Raw genomic sequence first — 12389 nt, forward strand, 5'->3', positions numbered from 1 at the left:
GAGAGAGGGTAAAAAGAGGAAGAGAAAGAGGGATAGGAATTAGAGAAAGGGAGCAGAGCAAAATAATAGACAAGATGAGGATGAAAAGAGAGATGGAGAGAGCTAGAGTGAGAAACGTAATGAAAGAGAGAGAGAGAGGAGAGCAGCAGACGAGAGGTGAACGAGTGATAAGAAAGCGAGTGTAGAGCTCTAAGGTTGCTTGATAATCGTCTGGTAAAGAGAGTGTCTAGTTTGGCACCGCCGCTCCTCTCTGAGCTCTTGAAAGAACGAATCGCATTTAACAGTGTTGATGGTAGTTTCGGCCTTTTGGGCTCTGCAGCAGTTTACTTAAAATTGCAATATTCTACACTGTGCCATTTGCCATTTTGTCTAGGCCACATATAGCTCAGGGGTGGGCAATCTGTCTGAGATCTTATCCCGAGATAGCGCTGTGTTTAACCCTGCCACACACACGCACAACAGCTGAGTTTACGGGAGCACGAGCAGCATGAAAAATAAACGATAACGGACTGTAAACAATAATGCAACAAATGCATAATTACGGAGTTCAACATTCAGTAAAACGTGGCATTATTGCTAAACCAAGTTACCTGGAGGCAGAGTGCTGTTGGTGGATTCACATTCGTTCAATATTTCTGATATTTATCTAATGCCCTTGTCTTCATTGCTTAATTTTGCTCGTAACAAAGTGACACACATAGTCGTTGAAAGTTCAATCATATTCACCAAGAAATTATGAAAATGTCACAGACAGCAATCTGAAACCTTGGCAGCTTTGAATCCTCATGAATAAAAACTCGCACTGGAGCAATCCTCACGGTCTCTGTCTGCACTTCGCAGAACGGAACCGAGGCTTATGTGACGTTTCACTTTTAATGCCGGTCCGGCCGCCCGCCACACCATACATCCCATTCCACCCTCTGACATGGACTCCTTGCTCCTCGGACATGGATGGATGCATCGACAGACTCACCTGCGGGCATAAATAATTTAATTATGGCCTGTGGGCTGCGGCCTGCGGCCGCCTGGTCCCTTTCAGTTTTCTCTGGCCTCTATGATTGCTCGGCGCCTCGCCTTACCAGTCACTCTTGCGCAATACGCATGATAATGGTGACCAGACCAGCCCCACCCTAAGGGAGACTACTGCGCAGCCGCAAATGGGGAGACATCCACGCTCACCAATATGAACAGGCCACTGCGAGGACCAGGTGCTGCTGCAACGAACGACTGCCATGCATGTATGATGTAACCATTTTATTAGCAAATAGCTGACAATATGTAGTGCTTGCTGGGTCTCGCTGAGGGGGCCCCTGGAGCCGCGGGTCCCCCCGCAACGCGTGGGCTGCGGGGGCCTGTGTTACGCCCCTGCCTGCATGGCTTTGAGTGTCTTCATAAATGTTCAGTAGGGCAACGCAGTGCCAATCGGTGTCTTGCCTTACTCTGTGGTTGGTATATCTCCCATGGGCTTTGGCCGTGGGTGTTTCCAACAGCACCCCTGGATTTTGACGCTGCCCCAGATTAACAAATCATGAAAAAAACTCAGTGAAGTGCAAAATCCTTATGCCTCCTGAGGTGAGGCCTAAGAAGGAGTAATTTCTTTATTTCTCCTTCTTCTTTACCCTCTCTATTTGTATTGCATTCTGTAGCACTCATACAAAGAAGAAAACACCTCTTAGGAATGATTCTGTGGAGGAAGGTGCCCCTTTCTGACAAAACACTATCCAAATGCAATGTATGCACACTAACACCATGGTGCAAGGGTCCATTTAACTTTGGCATAGGGCAGCGCAGCAAGGTGACTTGCTGCACTGCCTTTCGCCAAATTCCTGTCAATGAGGCTCATGATCCTCTGGTGTGCATCACTTACTTCCAACCCATACCCCAGTATGAATTTGCACATGGCAGGAGTTAGTGGTCTCTACCATGGCAGCAAAACCTGCATGCTCTCATCCCACACATAAGGGCGACTGCATGCAATGCAGTTTCATTCTAGTGACTATGCGTGCAACTCTTCACATGTTCCTATGTGGTGATACTTCACATGGCCCACACCTGACTCCCCTTTCAGGTGAGGTGTTTATCCCCTGACAACCTCATTCCATTGCATTACAACCCATATTTGGCTGCATGGACACAAGTAAGACACACTAGCCTGATGGTGCAAGTGGCAGGGCCAGGCATTCTCACAGTCAAGTTGGACAGGGTTCAAGTATTCATGTATGATCTGTTGTTCCTGTCTCTGTTTTTGCTTTGTATTGTAAGATTTGGAGCTCTGATGAGTCAAGTTATACATTCCACTACATCTCCCAGAATATAAAGGTCATCTTGAACTGGTGCTGCACATGCGACATGGAATGGACATATGTGACGGAGTTGCACTAAGCTGTACAACATGTAACCAGGCAGTATGACTTACATTTATGTGATGTATGGCTGTACATGAGAAAGATTACTACCTTCCCCTTGCAAACTGTGCAGTGTTGTGCAGGGGCACAGGTTGGTGAGCTGCACAGCATGACAATTGTGCCTATATTGTCCTTTATTGCAGTTTACCCTGTAGGTCTTCTTGCACCTCATGGGCAGTGCTGTTCTGCCCGGGAACTTCTGCCACCAACTCTGCTGAGATGACTACTGCCACCTGCTTCTCCAAGGCAGTCTGCATCTCTGGCTTCTCAGATCCTCCTCCTCCAGTCTGCATGCCTGCCCTCAGGTTCGCTGCTAATTTCTCCTTGGTCCTAAGCTTATGATCGTGTCAGCACTTCTTGCTCTCTGGCACTGTCGTCTTAGCTTGCCCAACACTGTTAATCCTGTCCACTATGAACTGCCAAATGGCCTCTTTCTTCCCTAATGGAAATTGTGAGGTGACAAAGAGTTGATTTTCATGCTTTGTCCCCTCTATTAATAATATTTCATTGTTATACTCACTAAAATTACTCTTGCTCTTCCCCTGGTAATCTGTCTGGACATCCTGGCTGGAGCTGAGGTTGTTGGAGTTGTTGCCCTGGATGCTGCTGGCTGCTCTACCTTTCTGTTTTAAGGTATGTAAAATCTTTTTATTTCTAAATGCGTCACATTTGAAGGGTTTTTAAACGCCAATGTGATGCTAGGGTGTTTTGCAGCATGTAAATGGTGGTTTACAACCCATAAAGCAGCCTGGTGTCACTTTTCCTTCACTTGCATCAGCTTCTCCTGTGGCAGCATCCCAATGGAAGCATCATTTTTTATGACATTCCATGGGAGCTTAAGGCTTGGTGCGCCAAACCGTTAATATGACGTATCTACGCCGTTTCAAACTGTGCTCGTTTTTTTGACGCATCGCTGCCTAAGCACATTAGTACATCAGTTCTTATAACTAAAGACCTCAGTTTGCCACCAGAGCCACCATTTTGACATCAAAAGCAAGGCTTAGTTAATCTGTAATGATCAGGTACACATACTCCATAAACTGACTAATCCTTTCGCTATTAACATAATAGGAATGTTTCAATTTTCCTATTTCAAATGTCTTTGTTTTATCTCAAAAGTCAAATAATTTAGGAGATTATAATTGGAAAGAGCAGTTACTGTAGTTGGAAGCCAAAAGTTGTGCTTTCCAACAAGACAGCACTGTTGCATCCACCAACACCGAAACATGTCAATTTCCAAGCTTAGGAGTCCCACATTTGGCAGATTCCATACAGTGACAAAGATAAACAGTACATGTTTAAATAGACTTGGCCCAAATACAAAGCCTTGATAGTGGGAATTTAAAGTTGCGTTCATTCATCCAAGATTTTAGAAAACAAATCTATTGTCGATCAATGTCCACATAGGTAATTGTTTACCTTGAGTGTCCAAGCCTGCTTAGTATTCCCCTAGGCAACATTACAATGTAGGTCCCTATTACAATGTCGGGCAGAGTTTCCTCCACCCAACATCATCTCGGTCATGGGACTAACCGACACCCAGTCGGCAGTCGTGACCGACTAATTAGGATGCTACCGAAAACACTGTTTGGCCACATGCCTATAGTTTACAAAGGGAGCATGTATTTCAGCCAAAACACATGCTCCCATTGTAAAATAGGTGGTGCAGTTCATCCCTGCACCCTGTGGCAGGCACCTCAAGGTAAATGCCATGGGGTGCAAGGGTCAACATACCACTGTAGGGCAGGCACCCATGCGGGCCCCCAAAGTCGAGTTTTGACAGCCTTTCTATATCGTAAAGGTCAGCGCAGAAAGGCTGTGAAATCCAACATTGTAATCCCTCGGGTGGAAAGAGCTACCCTTGGGATTACTGACAGCATTTCTTCGAAATCCAGTCAGAATGACTGGTCGGAATCCTTTCCAACCGCCTTTATTTCAATGAGGTGGGTGGAAAGGAATCCTACCAGCACATTACGATGTTGGCAGAAATGTTCTGACCAACAGACGGAGCCTTTTTCGACAGCATCGTAATCAACCCCATAGTAATTTCTGCGCGTTCAATACCTTAATTCAAAAAGTAGTAAAGGATCTGGTGTTATTTCTGATCCTCATTTCAGATCAAAAGACTATCTGGACTTACAAAAAACTATGCTCAAAATTCACCAGTCTTGAATGAGAGGTCATTTGTGCTTAGTAAAATATTTGTTCTTCTGTTCCCAACACTGCGACCAGGTGGACGTTGTAAAGTTTAAACATCCCTTTGAATGCATGGGAATTGAAGAGCTGCTCCGCCATGAATCCCTGAAATTCTTTTAACACTAGATTAAATTCGGAGCAGCAAGTCTGAACCAATTAGGACTCGTCACTACTCGTGGTAATCAGAGTCACAGAATACAACTGAAGGTGTACTGCTATAAATGTCATATTCATGGGCAATCATGAATAACAGGCTCTTTTAAAATGTCAAAAGAAAAAGACCAAAGGAAAGGAAGAAGGGATAACACTTCAAAACCAATGAAAGGCACTTGTGTTTCTAGGGCAAAAGTTAAAACTAAGAAAATCTTTATTGTAAAAAAAAAAGTTTGTACACACAAATTAAAATATATTAGCGCAAGAAAGGGGTAGATTCTGTATTTTCATCCACAGGTATATGTAATAGTGAAAAAATGCTCAAGTTCTCATATCCTCTTTTCTATTAAATTATGATGACTAATGATGATAACTGGAACCCGAAAGAGAGCGCCTTACAACCAGTAAATTTAAAGATTCATTCTGAACCCCAACATCTTCAATAAACATTTGCCGACCAATGGATGTATATTTTAAAATGTGTAAATATTATGATTCACGAAAAAGCAGCAATGTTGTTTTGTATTATGCATTCCCTGGTAAATTTAAAAAAAGCAAATTTTTTCATTATTATTAAAGTTCTCCCTCAATTGTTTTTTTCTAGAGTATTATTGCTGTACGCTGTCCAGCCTATAAGACAAAGAAGTTGGGCCAAAACAATTTCAGAAATGCGCCCAGGGTAACAGAATTAGTAGGTAAACAACTGTAAACCTGTGGTTCGATGGCACCTGTGGGGAAAGAAAAGGGAACAGACGTGTAGAAGGTATGAAGCTGTTTCTCTTTTATCAAATTATATGTTAATCTTCATTTTGGTAAACACTCCAGGTATACCTAGGGACCAACAGACTAAATTTTCATAGCCCAGGCACAAAAGAATCTTGCCCAACGGACTTTACAAAGTCCGGAGGATGGTTCTGCACTCTCGGTGGTCCAGAGAAAGCACTTCTAACCTGGCTAATACCAGAACAGAGCGTAATACCATATGAAACTCTAGTACTATCAGAGAAACACCATTATTGCACCTAACTAAGGAGTCAATTAGGATGGCGGTCGGCAAAGCATTCCGACCGCCGTGGTAGCGGAAAGGAACCATCCGCTGGTACCGCGACAAAACCGGTGGTCCGATTAGGATCAACCACCAGAAAAATCCGACCACGGCAGACTGATGCCCCAAAAGAACGCCAGTTGCGTGCAGAGCAGATGAAAATTCATCAGCGGCGGTCGGATTCGCTGCAGAAAAAAACAAAACTGCCACACGGTCAGCAGATTGGCCTCACGTGAAATTAGGATACTGCCTCCTGTACTTTTTTGGACGCTGTGCTGGATTTCGTTTTTGCTGATTTAGATGCTTTGGGCACTTTGCCACTGCTGACCAGTGTCAAAGTGCAAGTGCTCCCTGGGTAAATTATTATTGGTTATCCATGATTGGCAGATTTGTTTCATCAATAGGTCCCTAGTAAAGTGCACTGAGTGTGTCAGGGTGACGAGCGTTGCAGCATCTGCCGAGTATCCCTAGAACTACATCTCTCGTGATGCCTGCTACCGAGAGGGGATTTAGTCGAGGAGGTCACACAGGAAGTTGCGTGCAATTCTGTTTGGATTGTTACTCTCTCTCTCGGCTGAGAGAGAGCGGATGCAAGGAAGACGCCGTCAGGTATTTCACTGTAGGAAGATCCCAGTTTGTATATGAAAGGCTGCAAGGACTGACAGCCGATAGTGTAAGTACTAATGAGATGTTTTGTGAAGCCTGGAGTTCTGCTTCTTGTCGTCATCTCATTTCCTGAGTGCGGAGTTCTATTACCTGAGCAGAATACGGCGGTGCTACCGCGTATTGCTGTTTCTTTTGTTCATGTTTCTTTCAACATTCAGGAAAGTACTGTCTTTTGTACACAGCGGAATACAGCGTTGAGTTAACCGTGTATTGCCATGTTTGTTATCATTTCGCATTATTTTGGGAAGAGTTGGGACTTTTGTAAGAGGTGGATCACAGCGGGAAGTCACCGCTGAATTAGCGCTAAGGAACTATTTAGCGTACTCGATCAACCTGATTCTAGCATAAACATTTGCATCAGTTTACGGAGGTGAGGCAACCCCTTAGGACAGTGTTAACATTTACTGTGCTGTGGCTGTTACTCCTTGGGGGGGGGCTCTACCTACATTACCTACTGGTATTGGATTGCTATTGTCAGTATAACGTGGGAGCTGATTACTTACACTGCCGTTATTTCAAATGTCTCATGCCTGAGTTTATTGTAACCTCTGGGTACGTATGAGGACTGTGTTGGCACATATTGGATTGAGAGTTGGGATGAACTTGCAATAGCTAACGTCTGCGAGTTTTTTTTTTACAGGTCTGATGTTTGGTCTGCATGACGTTTGATGATTCCCAAGGCTTGTACCAACAGCAGTATTGATGTTCAGGTATGTAAATCCTCTAGTGAGGCATTAATGAGAGTAGACATTATATGCCATTGTTTATATCTGTATGTTTTGTTGTTACAGGTTCTATTCCACTGCTGTCCCTTCCCTCTCCTTTTCCCTTGCCTGACCATTCGAACACCCTGTACATATCCATATATCTGGGTGTTGGTAATATCAGGAGGTTGACCTTTTTCTGCTGCGACTGGATCCTGCGGAGCTGGGTCTTACAGAATTACGCACCCAGGTAGTTTAGCTCCGCCCGGTTCCAGGCGGGGTAGAGAATGGCTACCATGAAGGATGTTCTCCAGGCGCTAGTCCTGGTACAACAGGAATTGGCATCCTCAAAGGCTTAAACAGCTGCTTTAAGAGATAAGGTAGAATAGTTGTCTACGAACCCTTTTGACGTCTCTCCCGTTGCTTCTCAGATACAGGTTATGGTACCTCCTCCCATCCCATTAGCAAGTCCTGGAAGATATGCCGGGGACCCATTGAAAATACAGGTGTTTCTGACGCAGATAATGCTGCATTTCTCTTGCCAACCAGCCTCTTTTCCCAAAAACCATTCTAGAGTAGCATTTGCGATGTCTTACTTGGTAGGGCATGCAGCCAAATGAGCTGTTCCTTTAGTCAGAAACAATGATGCAGTGTTATCCGATTGGTCAGCGTTCAGAAGAGAGTTCAAGAGGGTTTTTGATCGAAGGGCAACCACTTTCAGTGCTGATAAAGAATTGTTGGACCTTAAGCAAAGGAGAAATGATTTGGTTACATATTTAACTACGTTCAACATATTAGTGTCAGACACCGCTTGGCCAGAGGAGAAGAGGATGTCTTTGTTTTATCAAGGGCTGAGATAGGAGATGAAGGGTGTCCTGGCACAGATAGATCCGCAACCCACTACTTGCACGGACATGATTAATTTCACCTTGCGTTTGGATGGGAGAATGTCCAATAGAGGGGGTGAGAAAAAGAAGTGGGATAGGGGTTACTATAAATCAGAGAGACCTCCATGCCGACCTGTGTCTAACCCAGAAACATTACCAGAACCCATGGAGATCAGGGCTGTTCGAACCCCTTTGTCCAGAGAAGAAAGAGAGAGCAGAAGGGTACAGGGGTTGTGTATGTACTGTGGGGAAAAGGGTCACTACATTAGAGAATGTCCTTCTAAACCTAAGTCCTCAGACGCATGGTCCTTGAATAAAAGGGTGGCTGTACCCACATCGTTTCCTGCAACCTCTTCAGGGGATTCCCCTGGTAGTGTGAAGTGTTCTCCTTGAATGATGATGCAGGAAGCGGGATTGTAGGTAATTAATACGTTTATTGAAGAGAGGAGAAATGGGTCTCTAACAAGCTTGAGCCAACCGATTCATCTGGAACCCTGGAACCACTCTTCACTCCGAGTGTTCCAGGTTCCAGATAGGAATGGAGGACACAACCGATTCATCTGGAACCCTGGAACCACTCTGAGTGTTCCAGGTTCCAGATAGGAATGGAGGACACCACACATCTTCCTTCTTAAAGGAAAAGAAAATAGGTTACACCAAAAAAACCAATATAGAAAACAAATAACACACTTACATTTTGTTTTGAGAACAAGAGATTCACTTTTCATAACATAGTCTTTACACTAAATAGGAGAGCATTTTTCCTTAGACTCGATCTTTGATAATTCACACCATAACCTTGTGTTCCCCTTCGCCAATTTACAAACTCACGTGGTGTTTCTCTATCTATGTTGCGTGGAGTATATTTATATGTAGGCTTGAAAGACCTAACAACATTCAACAGACTCCAAACATTTCCATCAGTCAATTCTACAACTTGTTTACCAACTCTAACAACCTGCATGGGATTAGAAAACTTGGACTCACCAGATCTAATGAAACCTGACTTCCTTACCCACACCCAATCACCAACACTGCAAGGTATACTGATTGTAGAAGGTGAGACATTAGAATGAGATTCCTTAAACTGAGACAGAGATTCTGAAGACCTACCACTCACCAAATCTCTCATCCACTGTTGGCTCATGTTACACGTACCCTTCCTCCCTCGCATTTAAGGAGACAAATCACCATCACTTCTTGGACTGTTCCTATAATTCCATAGTAGCTTTCTCACAGTTTTATAGCAATTCTGGCCATTACATAAAGCGAGTTGCAGACCTTCTTTTAACACTCTAATCCAACGTTCCACTATACCATTCCCTTGAGGATAATATACAGAAGAACGTTTGTGCACAATCCCATGATTATCAAAAAATGATCTCATTTCACACGACGTGAATTGCACTCCATTATCAGATAAAACGGAAATGGGAAAGCCTTCCTTTTCGAAGATGCAATTCAGAAATTCAATGACAACCCTAGATGTAATTTGTGGCACAAATTTTATCTCAGGCCACTGAGAAAACTGATCAATCAAAACAATGGCATATACAGGATTGTGACCCAAACTCATAGGTCCAGCAATATCTATTGATACACACTCCCACACCTTAGAAAGTCTAGAAATAGGGTTGTGATGATAATTCACTGTTTTCTGTGACTTGTCACTAAGTGTGCACTCAATGCATGACCTAACCTTTCTTTCTATGGATCTATCCACACCAGGCCACCAGAATTCAGACCTGATCCTCCTTTTCATTGTAGTGATCCCGGGATGACCCTCGTGAGCCATGTCCAAAACAATTTCCCTAAAATCCCGAGGCACCACTAATTGCAACCCTCTTAATAACACATCGTTTTGAATAGATAATTCTTGAGTAATCTGAAAGAAAGGTAACAAATCATGAGAGAGTTCAGCTTTCTTTGGCCACTTGTTTTTTACAAACGACATGACAGATTTGTAATCCTCATCGTTATTGCAAGCAACTCTCTATTGTTCCTCTTTAATGCTCCCATTAGAGACTTCACATATTGAAACAACTCTATCTGGATCTTCATCACAGGCAACTCTATTGTCATCATCAATAGGTAATCTTGAAAGACAGTCCGCTAATACATTCCTAGCACCGGGATGTATTCCACATTAAAATGAAAATCTTGTAACTTATTTTGCCATCTAGCTATCCTAGCAGTAGTTTTATTACATCCTTTAGTTGTGAATAAATCAACAAGTGGGCGATGGTCAGTTCTCACCACAAATCTTGAACCATATACATATTTGCAAAAGTACTCAATACCCCACCAGCAAGCTAAAGTTTCTTTTTCCAAAGTAGAATACTTGTCTTCAGCACCACGTAGTGGTCTGGATGCAAAAGCAATTGTGACAAGACCTTCCTTTTGTTTTTTGCATAAGTACCGCCCCAATGCCCAAGTTACATGCATCAGAAATAATGATAGATTCACAGGACGTATCAAAAGGTGATAAAGCAGGAGCAGAAGCTATGCATTTTTTAAGATAAGCAAATTGTTCTTTACAGTTAGAATCCCACACAAATAATTGATGATTCTTCATCAAATTTCTTAGATGTTTTGTCTTATCAGCAAAGGTTGGAATAAATTTGGCATAGTACTCAGCTAGTCCTAAAAAGGACCTGAGTTGATCTTTATTCAAAGGTTCCGGGGCATCTTCAATAGCTTTCACCAAACTGTGTTTGGGTGAAATTCCTTTTTTACTAATAGAGTTGCCTAAATAGTCAACTGACTCCATGCCAAATTTACACTTCTCCTTGGTTAAGGTCAACCCATTGTCTTGTAGAATAAACAACACTTTATGTAAAATCTCGGAATGTTCGATTTCATCCTTCGCAAAAACCAAAATGTCGTCCTGAAAATAAAGTACATTGGGTAAATCTTTGAAAAGCTTATGCATGAGACGCTGGAAAACCAAGGAGGCTGATACCAACCCAAAAGGCATCCTTTTATAACGATATGCTCCCTCAGTTGTAATAAAAGAAGTTAGGTGTTTGCTATCCTCATGTAATGCTATTTGATGATAGGCATTAGATAAATCTAATGTGGTAAAAAGTGTGGCATTTTTCAATTTGGAAAACATTTCACCTATATTGGGGAGAGGATGTCTGTCAACCCAAACATTGGAATTGAGGTCTCCCATGTCGACACACAATCTCACCTTACCGTTAGGCTTATGTGCTACTACGACTGGTGAAAGCCATTCGGAAGATTCGATTTATTCTATTACATCCACTTTACACAGCCTGTCTAATTCTTTCTTGACAGAATCCCTTAAAGATAATGGAATGTTCCTAACTTTATGAACTGTTGGAATGGCGTTGTGCTTCAATATAATTTTGTGTACAAATTTCTTAAGTAAGCCTAAATGTGGTGAAAACACTTTCGGAAACAATTTTTCCCAATCACTATCAGTAGCCATGCAGATCTGGTTGACAATATCTGAATATCCTAATACTTGTTGAGGATGGTTGGGATCTAATCTAATCATTAAATCACGTTGTTGTGGCCATCCTAATAGACATGAACCCTCTTTGGCAACATAAATCTTTGAAGATACAGTTTTTCCTTTAAATGAAATATCCGTAACAAAATATCCTAAAACGTCTATAGGTTTTTTGCCATACCCAACTAACCTGATATCAGAAGGAAGTAAAGTTACATCAGGAAATTCTTTTAACCATTCATCTCCTATAAGCGTGTGCCTGGCACCTGAATCAGCCATTACATTTATAGATTTTGTGCCAATCTGAAACATGCATAAAGGAGCATCTTTTTTTTCTTCATCAATTTCATATACGGTTAACATATCTTCACAATCAACAAAATCTGCATCAATTTCATAAACATTTTCAGAATTAACATTCCTGACATCAGCAGAATTATTTTTAAATCTGTTTCTGCTTCTGCACATTCTGGCAAAATGTCCCTTAGACCTACAATATCTGCACACTTGACTTATTGCTGGACATCGTTTGTCAGTGGCAACATGACCAGGAAAACCACATTTAAAGCATATCACATCTCTTCTGTTACTGCTGTTGTTAACAGTAGACAAAGGTCTACTATAATTACTTTCTATAGGTTTCTCCTTGACAGTTTGAACTTCGGATGTTAAGGTCTTTCTTTCAGATAACTCCTTCGACTTCTTTTCCGACAACTCTTTCATTCCAAGTTTCATGTCTTCAAAACGATGAGCAATGTCAAGGGCTTTGACCAGTGTTAATTCCTTTGCATCTAGTAATTTTTCTTGTAGCTTGGCGTCAGCAACATTGTGTACTAATTGATCCCTTACCATTTG

Source organism: Lissotriton helveticus, chromosome 10 (genome assembly GCF_964261635.1).
Source record: "Lissotriton helveticus chromosome 10, aLisHel1.1, whole genome shotgun sequence".
NCBI classification, from domain to species: domain Eukaryota; kingdom Metazoa; phylum Chordata; class Amphibia; order Caudata; family Salamandridae; genus Lissotriton; species Lissotriton helveticus.